The following is a 12,393-nucleotide window of genomic DNA, read 5'->3' as shown; positions in this document are numbered from 1 at the left end:
GGCTGTTAGCTTCCATCCTGCAATAGTTACAAAAGCTAATTCGTGCCTGTGGGGTGCCACATCTCATACTAATATTCATCTTGGACATCGGTTCCAAATGAAATGAACGTTAAATCGCGAAATATACATAACTTACCTAAGTCTCCACAAATACTCATAAACTAGCTGTTCTTGGCCATCTGTTAATGTGGCTGTCTGGTTAAACAGAAAAGCAAGAAAAGAGAAAATGCACATTTCAGATATATATGAGAATTGGATACACATTCTAATCTCCTTCTCATCGTTCTCACTCTCAATCTTCTCCTACCCCTGTCTTTGTCCCTCTCCTCTTCCTCCCCCTTTCTCTATCCATCAGCTCTTCCCACTCTTTTTGTGCACATTCGCCTCCCTATCTCTCTTTACCTTCTCCTGCCCTTCTCTTTCCCTCCTGTATCAGTGTCGCCCTAACCGCCGTCTGCTTCACATCTGCTGTGCAGCGAGCTACCTTAAATTAAGTATTGACTGTATTTCTTGTTACTTCTTCTTACGTGTGTTTTTGCTTTTAGGAAGCTTTAATTGTCGAGTGCTATTAATAGTGTTCCATAGATTTCGTGTTTGTTTTGAATACAGTCAGAGAGAGTCCCTTTACTCAGCCACAGTGCCAGTAGTGCTAGTGTTTGTTTTCAATACAGTCCAGAGACAGGTAGTGCTATTTTCATTGTTTTCTACACGAAGTGGTTAGCAATCACAGTTTAGTCAATAATCAGCCGCTTTTAGTGAATTAGCAGTCTAGTTAAAAGTTGATTAAGTCTCTTCAGTAAACTGATTCCTTAGGATGGATAGGATGTGTGACTGCTGAGTACGGATGCAGGAGAAGCTGGTCACTCTTCGTGAACAGCTGATCGTGTTGATGGCCGCGGTCAGCAGTCTTCAGGCTGCTGCCTCGGAGTGTAGCGGCAGAGGGGAGTCTGGTGCGTCGCAAGGTACACTCCAGGTGTTACATGCTTCACCCGCTGTCTCTGCTGTCGAAACATCTTCACGGGTACCTGGCGCGGTTGGGCCACCCTCTCCCCAAGGGGAGTGGCGGGTTCAGTGGCGTTCGCGGCGCACGAGGCGGAGGGTAAATGTGGAGGCTGGCCGTGTGGCATCGCCCGCTCTGCCTGTGAGTGGACATGTGGCTGCTCCTTCAGCGAGGTCCGAGCAGGCACATGAGGGGAGGGGTTTATTAGTTATTGGGAGCTCCGACGTTAGGCGGGTGATGGAGCCCCTTAGGGAAATAGCAGAAAGGTCGGGGAAGAAGGCCAGTGTTCGCTCTGTCTGCTTGCCGGTGGGTCTCATCCGAGATGTGGAGGAGGCCCTACCGACGGCGATAGAAGGCACTGGGTGCACCCGACTGCAAATTGTTGCTCATGTCGGCACCAATGACTCCAGCCGTCTGGGTTCAGAGGTCATCCTCAGATCACAGGCGGTTGGCGGAGTTGGTGAAGGCGGAAAGCCTCGGTCGCGGTGTGGAATCAGAGCTAACTATTTGTTGTATCGTTCCCAGAACCGATCGCGGTCCTCTGGTTAGGAGCCGAGTGGAAGGCTTAAACCAGAGGCTCAGACGATTCTGCGGAGAGCTGGGGTGCAAATTTCTCGACCTCCGCTATCGGGTGGAGAAATGTAGCGTCCCCCCGAATAGGTCAGGAGTGCACTACACGCCAGAAGCGGCTACAAGGACAGTGGAGTACGTGTGGAGTGCACATGTTTTTTTTTTTAAAGAATTCCCTCCCTAGGCCCGACAAGACGCCTCCTGAGATGCGGCAAGGTAGGAGTAGGCAAAATGCAACACGGAATAACAATATTAATGTACTAATAGTAAACTGCAGGAGCGTCTATAGAAAGGTCCCAGAACTGCTCTCATTAATAAACGGTCACAACGCCCATATAGTACTAGGGACAGATAGTTGGTTGAAAGCAGACGTAAACAGTAATGAAATCCTAAACTCAGATTGGAATGTATACCGCAGAGACAGGCTGAACAGTGAAGGAGGAGGAGTGTTTATAGCGATAAGAATTGCAATTGTATTGAAGGAAATTCACGGAGATCCGAGTTGTGAAATGATTTGGGTGAAGGTCACGGTTGAAGCAGGCTCAGACATGATAATTGGATGTCTCTATATGCCCCCGGGCTCAGCAGCTGTTGTGGCTGAGCACCTGAAGAATAATTTGGAAAATGTTTCGAGTAGATTTCCCCACCATGTTATAGTTCTGTTATAGTTCCGCAAGGCGTTTGACACAGTTCCCCACAGTCGTTTAATGAACAAAGTAAGAGCATACGGACTATCAGACCAATTGTGTGATTGGATTGAGGAGTTTCTAGATAACAGAACGCAGCATGTCATTCTCAAAGGAGTGAAGTCTTCCGAAGTAAGAGTGATTTCAGGTGTGCCGCAGGGGAGTGTCATAGGACTGTTGCTATTCACAATATACATAAATGACCTAGTATATGACATCGGAAGTTCATTGAGGCTTTTTGCAGATGATGCTGTGGTTTATCGAGAGGTTGCAACAATGAAAAATTGTACTGAAATGCAGGAGGATCTGCAGCAAATTGACGCATGGTGCAGGGAATGGCAATTGTATCTCAATGTAGACAAGTGTAATGTGCTGCGAATACATAGAAAGATAGATCCCTTATCATTTAGCTACAAAATAGCAGATCAGCAACTGGAAGCAGGTAATTCCATAAATTATCTGGGAGTACCCATTAGGAGTGATTTAAAATGGGCCTGCCGCTGCTGGCCGAGCGGTTCTGGCGCTACAGTCTGGAACCGCGCGACCGCTACGGATGCAGGTTCGAATCCTGCCTCGGGCATGGATGTGTGTGTTGTCCTTAGGTTAGTTAGGTTTAAGTAGTTCTAAGTTCTAGGGGACTTATGACCTCAGCAGTTGAGTCCCATAGTGCTCAGATCCATTTGAACCATTTAAAATGGAATGATCATATTAAGTTGATTGTCGGTAAAGCAGATGCCAGACTGAGATTCATTGGAAGAATCCTAAGGAAATGCAATCCGAAAACAAAGGAAGTAGGTTACAGTACGCTTGTTCGGCCACTGCTTGAATACTGCTCAACATTGTGGGATCCGTACCAGATAGGGTTCAGAGAAGAGATAGAGAAGACCCAATGGAGAGCAGCGCGCTTCGTTACAGGATCATTTAGTAATCGCGAAAGCGTTACGGAGATGATAGATAAACTCCAGTGGAAGACTCTGCAGGAGAGACACTCAGTAGCTCGGTACCGGCTTTTGTTAAAGTTTCGAGAACATACCTTCAGCGAAGAGTCAAGCAGTATATTGCTCCCTCCTACGTATATCTCGCGAGGAGACCATGAGGATAAAATCAGAGAGATTAGAGCGCACACAGAAGCATACCGACAATCCTTCTTTCCACGAACAATACGAGACTGGAATAGAAGGGAGAACCGATAGAGGTACTCAGGGTACCCTCCGCCACACACCGTCAGGTGGCTTGCGGAGTATGGATGTAGATGTAGATGTATCTAGCTAACATCTCCTCGCCCTTTCTCTGTCCATTTTCTCGTGCCCTCTCCCTCAACATTTCGTCCTGCCCTGTCTCTGACCACTTAGTACTTTCTGTTTTCTACATCAGTGTCCCCCCACCCCACTGTCTATCTCCAATTCCCCCGTCTCTCTGAAAATGAGCCTTGTTTATTGTTATTGGAAATTCAGATTTTGTAGCAGTATTCTAAAAATAGGCTAATAAATCATAACTACAACTCTTGTATTTGCTAATAATGTTTTTTATTATATATTTCACAGATTTATTATATATAAAAAAATGTTGAGCCTTTATGCATCCATATGTTTATTACAGTAGTATGGAGGAATTCGAAGTAAATCGGTCGAGCACTTTTTACAATTTGTTGTTCCCCTTTACATATGACACACACACACACACACACACACACACACACACACACACACATATATATATATATATATATATATATATATATATATATATATATATATATATATATATATATATATTGAATTATATAGCCTATGTGGGTCCCAATGTTTACGAGATATCTGTGTAAAAGTTTGAAGTAATTCAGTCAACAACTTTTCGAGATCTATGATAGTAAAATTTCCCCTACATATATTTCATATTTATAAATCATATTTATTAAAAATAGGTTTGTAAAAGCACACACAACTTCCCTGCAATGTTGTGTCAAAATTTCGAAGCTGTGGGTGAAGAACTTTCAGAGAATTTAGAGGTTCTACAAGCGAAGGTGAGGTTTTTCAAAAAACATATCCCCTTTGTTATTATATATGTAGTTATGTACCATATGACTCCCCAGTAGGTATAAAAAAACACGCTCCTGATCCAATGCAATGTTGTGTAAAAATTTCTAAGCAATTGGTGCAGAAATTTCGGAGACGCGAACGCAGACATTTCCATTGCCATTGTACAGATGTCAAACTGGTGCGTCATGGTATAAAATTTTCTATCCCCATCAGTGAATGCTCAGGGCATATACAGTCTTTTTTATTGCTAGGTGAGAGACAAGACGGAAACCAGAAAATAAATAAACTTGTGTGGGCAACATTATTCCAGAATTTTTCTCTAAGGATAACAGTTAAACTGGTAAAATATTTAGTAACTAAACGAAGTCAGTAATGCTTTTTTGAATTCTAAAATTTATTTATTCTTTTGTAATACATTTTCGTTTATAGTTTTGAAAAATGAAAAGGAAGCTCTTGATATATAAACAGGAAAAGTATTTTAAATGTCTAATCCCTAAAGAAAGAAACGTTGATAACAAAGTAGAGCTCCCTATTTCTGGAATGTGTCAGCAGTCCGCTCAGCCAGTGTGGAAGGAAATGGACGCCCCCCAGCGGTCTTGCAGCGCCTGGTCCCCAGCAGCTCCGTCGCCCACCACCGGCTGCACCGGCTCCTGGTTGCTGGCGGCATCTCCGCCAGCGACATCTGGTACGCCTGCAGGTTCCTGCGCCATCGCGGCCACGACCTGCGGACGAAGCGACAAGATGCTTTCCAAACTGACGCAACCATCAACTCACTTTCCGGTCACCATGTCTTAAGAAAATTCTACATGTGACCATATTATATATCTAGAAAAAGAGTTCGACAATGTACAAAGGTGTAGATGTAAGTCAGAAAAAAACAGATAATTTGTACAACGATCAAAGAGGAAAAATTAATAAGCACTTGGATTTTAAAGGTTTTAAGACAGAGTTGCAGACTTCCACCCCTGCCAATGTATAAACGGAAAAACCAGTCGTGGTTATAAAATGAATGTTCCATAATGGGATTAAAATTCAAGATGAAAGCATATCATTGATGAGATTCAGTAATGATATTGGTATTATTCGTGAAAGTGAGAAGGAATTACAAGGCGTGTTGAACAGAAACATGTCTTCCAAGCATGGATATGCACTATGAGTGAAACTAAGAGAAGCGAAAGTTCTGAGGAGCAGGAGAAGTGAAGTTCCAATACGTTTACATCAAAATTGCGGACTAGGAGGTAGATGTCAAGTAATCCTGACCTTGGAAGCACAACACATAATGGAAGAAGCATGAAAAATATAGAAAGCAGGCTAGCACAGGCAGAGAGGGCATTCCTCGCCCAAAGAAGTCTATCACTGTAAACAATCGATCTTATTTTTAGGAAGAAATTTGTAAGAATGCATATCCGGATTACAGCACTGTATGGAAGTGACTGTGGGAGAAACTGAAGAAAAACAGAATCGAAGTGTCTGAAATGTGGGATTGTAGAAGTATGTTGAAAATTAGTTGGACTGATAAGGTGAGAAATGAGGAGAGTCTCTGCAGAATCGTCGAAGAGAGAAATACGTGGAAAACACTGACAAGAAGTAAGGACACGATGACTGGTCAAGTGTTAAGGCATAAAGAAATAATTTCCATGGCACTTAGGATATGTACAGGATAAAAACTATAGGACAAGACAAAGATTGGTATATATCCAACAAATTACTGAAGACGTTGCGTTGCTGCCTGTGCAACTCTGACATCAACAGGTTGGCATAGAAGAGGATTTCGTGGTGAGCCAAATAAAGTCATTCAGAAACTGACGATACAAAATTAGTCTCAGTGCAGTAGGAACAGATAGAGAATGGAACCGATCACTCTAAATTTTCTTTTTATATTGAATCGATATAAGGAATCAGCTAGATTACACATCTCGTTACTTCGGAAAAGTATTTGACTCAATACCACACCAACGCTTATTGACGAAAGTACCACGTGATGTAGTAGCAAATACAGTTTGTACACTGATTGAGTACTTGTGAGGGAAGATGCAGCATGTTATCTTCTACAGAGGCCACCGAGAGTTGTGTAAGTATCCTCACGATTGCTGCAGGAAATTGTGTTGGGACCATTGCTGTCTATCGTGTGTCAATGATCTAGCAGACAATGTACATAATCATCTAGGACTTCGCGCAGATGATACCATTATAGTAAATGACTGCACAAAGAAGCTGACCAAATACTCTGTCAATTCTTACAAGGTAGCAAAGTAGTGCAAAGGTTGGAAAAACCCTGTAAATTTCCAAAAATGGAAATGAGCCACAGCTGGAATCATTTAACTCATACATATAACTCGGTGGAGGGAGGGAGGGAGGGGGAGGTAACATTTTTGTAGAGATGTGAAATGGAATGATCACATAGGATCAATCATAGTTAAATTAAGTCACAGACTTGGATTCATTGATATAGTACTTGGAAAATGCTATGACTCTACAAATGGAATTGCTTATAAAATCCACGAGAGAATCATCTAGAATAGTATTCATCGGTTTTCACCTGTGTTGAACGTATAAACGAACTATATTACTGTTGGTCACGTATTTGTTAGACAAACGCGAGAGTGTCACTGCTTTGCAGAGAACAGATGTAAATGCACATTGTCATATCTCAGTATGCTGCTAGTTAGATAACGTGTTTAAAAAAGAGTATCGTATTTGTCAACAGGACACGGTAGTTATTAATGCTAGAAAAAAAACGTTCTATATATATTAGTAAGGGAACAATTGTTTAGTGAGGTAAGGACCATTTTACATGCGTTCAGAAAGGTCAGTATAGAGATGTGTAAGCTGCCTTCGTCTTTAGTATCTGTACTTAGTCTTCTATGGATGCTGTTGTCACAGAAGACACTTCCAACTGTCTTCTACGTCGTCCATTCCGTATATATCGTTTTGAGGTATTGCTGACACCAGAAGGAAATTGGTTATTCCGTGTGAACAATGCAAATAGTGAATTGAAGTTCTATTATTTCATGCAGGAAGTAATAAACGTGGTATTTTGGTATGGTTTAGCCACCTGCGTTAATCCTCAGATATATGCAGTGCACGGCGAACTACACGTACTTTGACATACTGCAACTGAAATGAATGTTCAGGAGGATGTTATAAAGACTTCCATATAAAGGGACGACTCGGGATAAGAAAATAAGAGGTCTCGTGCAGTCTACCCAAGGTGTAGAGAGGGACGAATGTATCGAAGAGGAGACAATCCAGAAGCAGTTTGCCAAGAACTGAAACTGCTGAGGGCATAAACCACGCTCTTGTTAGTTCAGTTCTACACGAGCTGTTACTTTGTCGAAATCACATAGAGCCCTGCGGTGTAGCAGTAAAGTACGTGCCTGAAAATCGAGACTTTGCGAGACTAAATCCCGGCCGGAAATTTTCAATTTGTTTGATCTATCCTTCACCTCTGTGTTATGTAAAGAATCACGAGGAACGACATGTGTTTCGGACACTATGTTAAATTGTACTTTCCTTTCTCCGTCTGGATAACTGGGTTGAATTAGTGACTCACAAATCGCCAAAGTCACGTGTATTCGAAGGGTTTGCACACGAAATCATAATTACTTACCGTGTTTTGAAGCCTTCGTACCAAAAGACCACCACCTCAAATTATAGATGGGTTCTAAGATGGATCGCTGAACATCCTCTGTGTACAAACTGCACTTTACTAACGAATGAAATGCGATTCACACACAGTGTGATAATAAAATAAACATGTGTGGACAGATGCAAACTGTCGATTGCTCATGAAAGCAAGACATAAGCATAGATTTAGTATAGTTTCTTGGATGGGGATTGTGAGTGACGCACTAGTAGGGCCATTCATTTCACTGTCCAAATTAACACATACTGTTTATCATTATCTGTCGAACGAAAAATTACCCGCAACACTGGACAACGCCACCCTCGTAGAAAGACAAGGAATGTAATTTACGTAAGCGAGGTCACCTCCCTATTATCTATACTACGACGGTGACTAACATAAACGTTGAATGAGAGACTGATTGGTCGAGCAACCACAGTGACATGTGCTTAATCACTTCTGCCTGTGCGGACACTTAAAGCCAAAGTGTTATTCCATGACACCGAGTAGGCTCATACCTAACAGGAGTGTGTGTGCCATGCATGTAACCAACTATGACGGCAGCAACCCGTATTTACAAGAGTTGGTGGCTCTTTAAGAAAGAGGGATGACGGATGTCATCACGCAGATGAACATAATGAGACCCGTATCTCAATAGTTATTGGCTTCCGGACAAACGTTTCTACAAGTTTGTTTTCAAGATTTGACTAGTACTATCTCTAGTGGGACACATAGCTCAGATAACCAGTATATGTGAAACCATTAGCAGTTCGTGCCCAATTTATCAATCGCAGCACATGAAATACAAATGGCGTTGAGGAAGTCGAATGTGTAGACGGAAGCCGTAGGTTTTACAATCTCCCCTCAGAAAACTATGTGCGTTATGTGAAGATAGACTTCAAAATTAGTATTGATGGATGCCGTTCTCAGCTTAAAAGAAACAATAAGATTTTTCGACCTCAAATTGGACGATCAGCTGACTTGTTTACGACACGTAAAATATCTCAAAATGAGAACCTTTAATGCTCAAAACATTCTGATATATCTCAGTAGGTGTATACAGGTGAAGACATGTTGTACCTTTTACTGTTTTGTAAAACCTATGTTTGATGCTGGCTCGTCTGAGGGAGTAGGATCTGTGGATCAACTCTCCCCAAGAAGTTAGACAGCGTCCACCACCGGTGTGTTAGGGTGTCTACAGGTAGCTTCATATTAAGCTTCATAAACAGCATTTTCTTCGGCATTAGTGAACCCTGATTTTGCATGCTCTGGAAAGTCGTTACGATTCAGCATACTCATTAGTGTTTTAATATCGCTGCTCGCTCGAGAGATGTAAGTGTGTTTCTAAATCACAGAGCTGCAAAGATTCCTTTTCGCATCTGGGCAAACTAACACATCAGAAATCTAAATAAGACGGACATGCATGTGCTAGACATTCACGAAGGATGGCTTCAATGAGAGATTGTAAAGTTGCTTGGAAACGAGGAGCTAAAAAAACAATAATTTTAAATAATAAGTCTGATAAGCTATCACCTAAAAATATTTCTAAATACACTCCTGGAAATTGAAATAAGAACACCGTGAATTCATTGTCCCAGGAAGGGGAAACTTTATTGACACATTCCTGGGGTCAGATACATCACATGATCACACTGACAGAACCACAGGCACATAGACACAGGCAACAGAGCATGCACAATGTCGGCACTAGTACAGTGTATATCCACCTTTCGCAGCAATGCAGGCTGCTATTCTCCCATGGAGACGATCGTAGAGATGCTGCATGTAGTCCTGTGGAACGGCTTGCCATGCCATTTCCACCTGGCGCCTCAGTTGGACCAGCGTTCGTGCTGGACGTGCAGACCGCGTGAGACGACGCTTCATCCAGTTCCAAACATGCTCAATGGGGGACAGATCCGGAGATCTTGCTGGCCAGGGTAGTTGACTTACAACTTCTAGAGCACGTTGGGTGGCACGGGATACATGCGGACGTGCATTGTCCTGTTGGAACAGCAAGTTCCCTTGCCGGTCTAGGAATGGTAGAACGATGGGTTCGATGACGGTTTGGATGTACCGTGCACTATTCAGTGTCCCCTCGACGATCACCAGAGGTGTACGGCCAGTGTAGGAGATCGCTCCCAACACCATGATGCCGGCTGTTGGCCCTGTGTGCCTCGGTCGTATGCAGTCCTGATTGTGGCGCTCACCTGCACGGCGCCAAACACGCATACGACCATCATTGGCACCAAGGCAGAAGCGACTCTCATCGCTGAAGACGACACGTCTCCATTCGTCCCTCCATTCACGCCTGTCGCGACACCACTGGAGGCGGGCTGCACGATGTTGGGGCGTGAGCGGAAGACGGCCTAACGGCGTGCGGGACCGTAGCCCAGCTTCATGGAGACGGTTGCGAATGGTCCTCGCCGATACCCCAGGAGCAACAGTGTCCCTAATTTGCTGGGAAGTGGCGGTGCGGTCCCCTACGGCACTGCGTAGGATCCTACGGTCTTGGCGTGCATCCGTGCGTCGCTGCGGTCCGGTCCCAGGTCGACGGGCACGTGTCCGCTGTGCCGTGCGTGTGATCATTGCTTGTACAGCCCTCTCGCAGTGTCCGGAGCAAGTACGGTGGGTCTGACACACCGGTGTCAATGTGTTCTTTTTTCCATTTCCAGGAGTGTATTATTCGCAAAAGAATCTAAAATGTTTGTGAAGAAGGAATTGCACCTACACAGCGTGTCTTCAGAAATACTGCCGGTAAGGAAGAGGTTTCTTCTGCATTCAGGTCTTATTCTAGAGGTGTAGATATATATTGTGACATCTAAACCTTTTTATTATCAGAAGGCATTTGATAGAGAACAACATTTTGAGGTGAGTGAGGTACTAACAAGCAGTGGGATAGATGATACATAATTAACCTCTATTGGAATCAACGAACTGCTGTGAGATTAGAAAAAGAGAAAGCAGGCATATTAAAGGTCTGCCAAGGAAAGAGACTCGGCTGTATTATATTGCCACTGATGTCTAATCTCTATTCGGAATATTACTTCAAGGAAACCCTTGAAAATGTGGAAGGAGGAATCGTCTTTATGGAGCGTAGCTGAACAATATCGACTACACTGCAATGGCTGACACCTTAAATATTCTCCAACGTCTTGTCTCCTCAATCAAGGAAAGTACTGAGCGTTATAGCCTAGAACTGAACATAAATAAAATAAAACTAATGGTCGTCACCAATAAAGATATGCCAAACTGTAATCTAAATATTTGTGGTAAACTTACGGCAAAAGTAGACAAAAATGGCATATCTGGGAACTAATATTAACAACCAATGGGATGGTTAGCAAGAAATTTAAGTCCGTATTAAAGAAGTCAGAGTCAGGAACATTTTCTTACAAGCATAAGTAATATAGCCAAGAAAGGTTATCAACATACGGAATGGACAAGCACTAGAAGATGAAACATAATACGTTTCTGCGATTTGAGAAGTCTTCTGTTTCACATTTCTAGACATTTTACAAGAAGCTGCCAATTTTTGCACCACCCGGAACGCTTGATGTTACTTTCACATCTGTCGACGACACTACATCCAAGTTGTCACGTTGCGTCTTCACTGCCCATAAAGCCTCAACTTAGATCCAGATTTCATTTGAGACACCCCAAATGACCAAACCTTGATAAGTGTTGGTGCATACCGAGTCATATGCTATCGCCAATGTGAAGAGAAGATGGAAACGCAGTCGCACTTACCACGAGAGCCAGGCAGAGGAACAGGAGAGACTTGGTGGAGGATGGCATGACGACTGATGCAGCTCTGGCGTCTCGTCGTCCCTTATATACACGATGCACTAGCGACGACTGCGTGCTCCGCGAAGCGGAAGAGAGAAGCAAATATCGCGTGAGGCCTGCTGTTGCACCTGCCTGCATCGATCAACACATTTTCTTAAGACGCCGGAAATGTGTATTGCGCAGAAAGACGAAATGACAGCTGAGGTCGCTAACGCACATCTGTGCAGTGGCGTTCGACTCGGAGAAAAGCCGATTCGACTCTTGGTGATGGATGAAATTGTCACTGCCAGTATTTGGCAGACAAGTGGGATAGAGATGGTGAAGTAAATTTCTGTTCACCAAATTCTGTTGTGCTAATCATGTACAGGTGATGTTCCTTAGCTATATTGATATACAGACTGAAGCAATGAATTTAAATTTATACCAACGTTAGGTATCCTTCTGGCTAGGTGGACGCACTTGTATAACATGGTCGAGCGGCTACTCACAAGCCACACCTAACGCCGGTAAATGCCAAACGACGCCTCGCTTGGTGTAAGGAGCGTTAACATTGGATGATTAAACATTGGAAAAACGATGTGTGGAGTGACGAATCTCAGTACACAATGTGGCGATCCGGTGGCAGGGTGTGGTCATGGCTAATGCCCGGTGAATGTCACCTGCGAGATTGTGTAGTGCCAACAATAA

At 43.3% G+C, this 12,393-nt stretch overlaps 1 long non-coding RNA gene across 1 annotated transcript; it reads right to left on the bottom strand.

Moving 5' to 3' along the window:
* Positions 1-4,668: 4,668 nt before the first annotated feature.
* On the bottom strand, positions 4,669-11,754 carry LOC126284830 (uncharacterized). The gene is made up of 2 exons (XR_007551560.1): positions 11,668-11,754; positions 4,669-5,017 (listed from the first exon to the last, which is right to left on the bottom strand). It is a non-coding gene; the product is annotated as an uncharacterized LOC126284830 (long non-coding RNA).
* Positions 11,755-12,393: the final 639 nt, after the last annotated feature.

The sequence above is a fragment of the Schistocerca gregaria genome, chromosome 8 (assembly GCF_023897955.1).
Source record: "Schistocerca gregaria isolate iqSchGreg1 chromosome 8, iqSchGreg1.2, whole genome shotgun sequence".
Classification (NCBI taxonomy): Eukaryota; Metazoa; Arthropoda; class Insecta; order Orthoptera; family Acrididae; genus Schistocerca; species Schistocerca gregaria.
The sequence above is the reverse complement of the archived record's forward strand: the minus strand, read 5'-3'. Positions and strand labels throughout refer to the sequence as shown.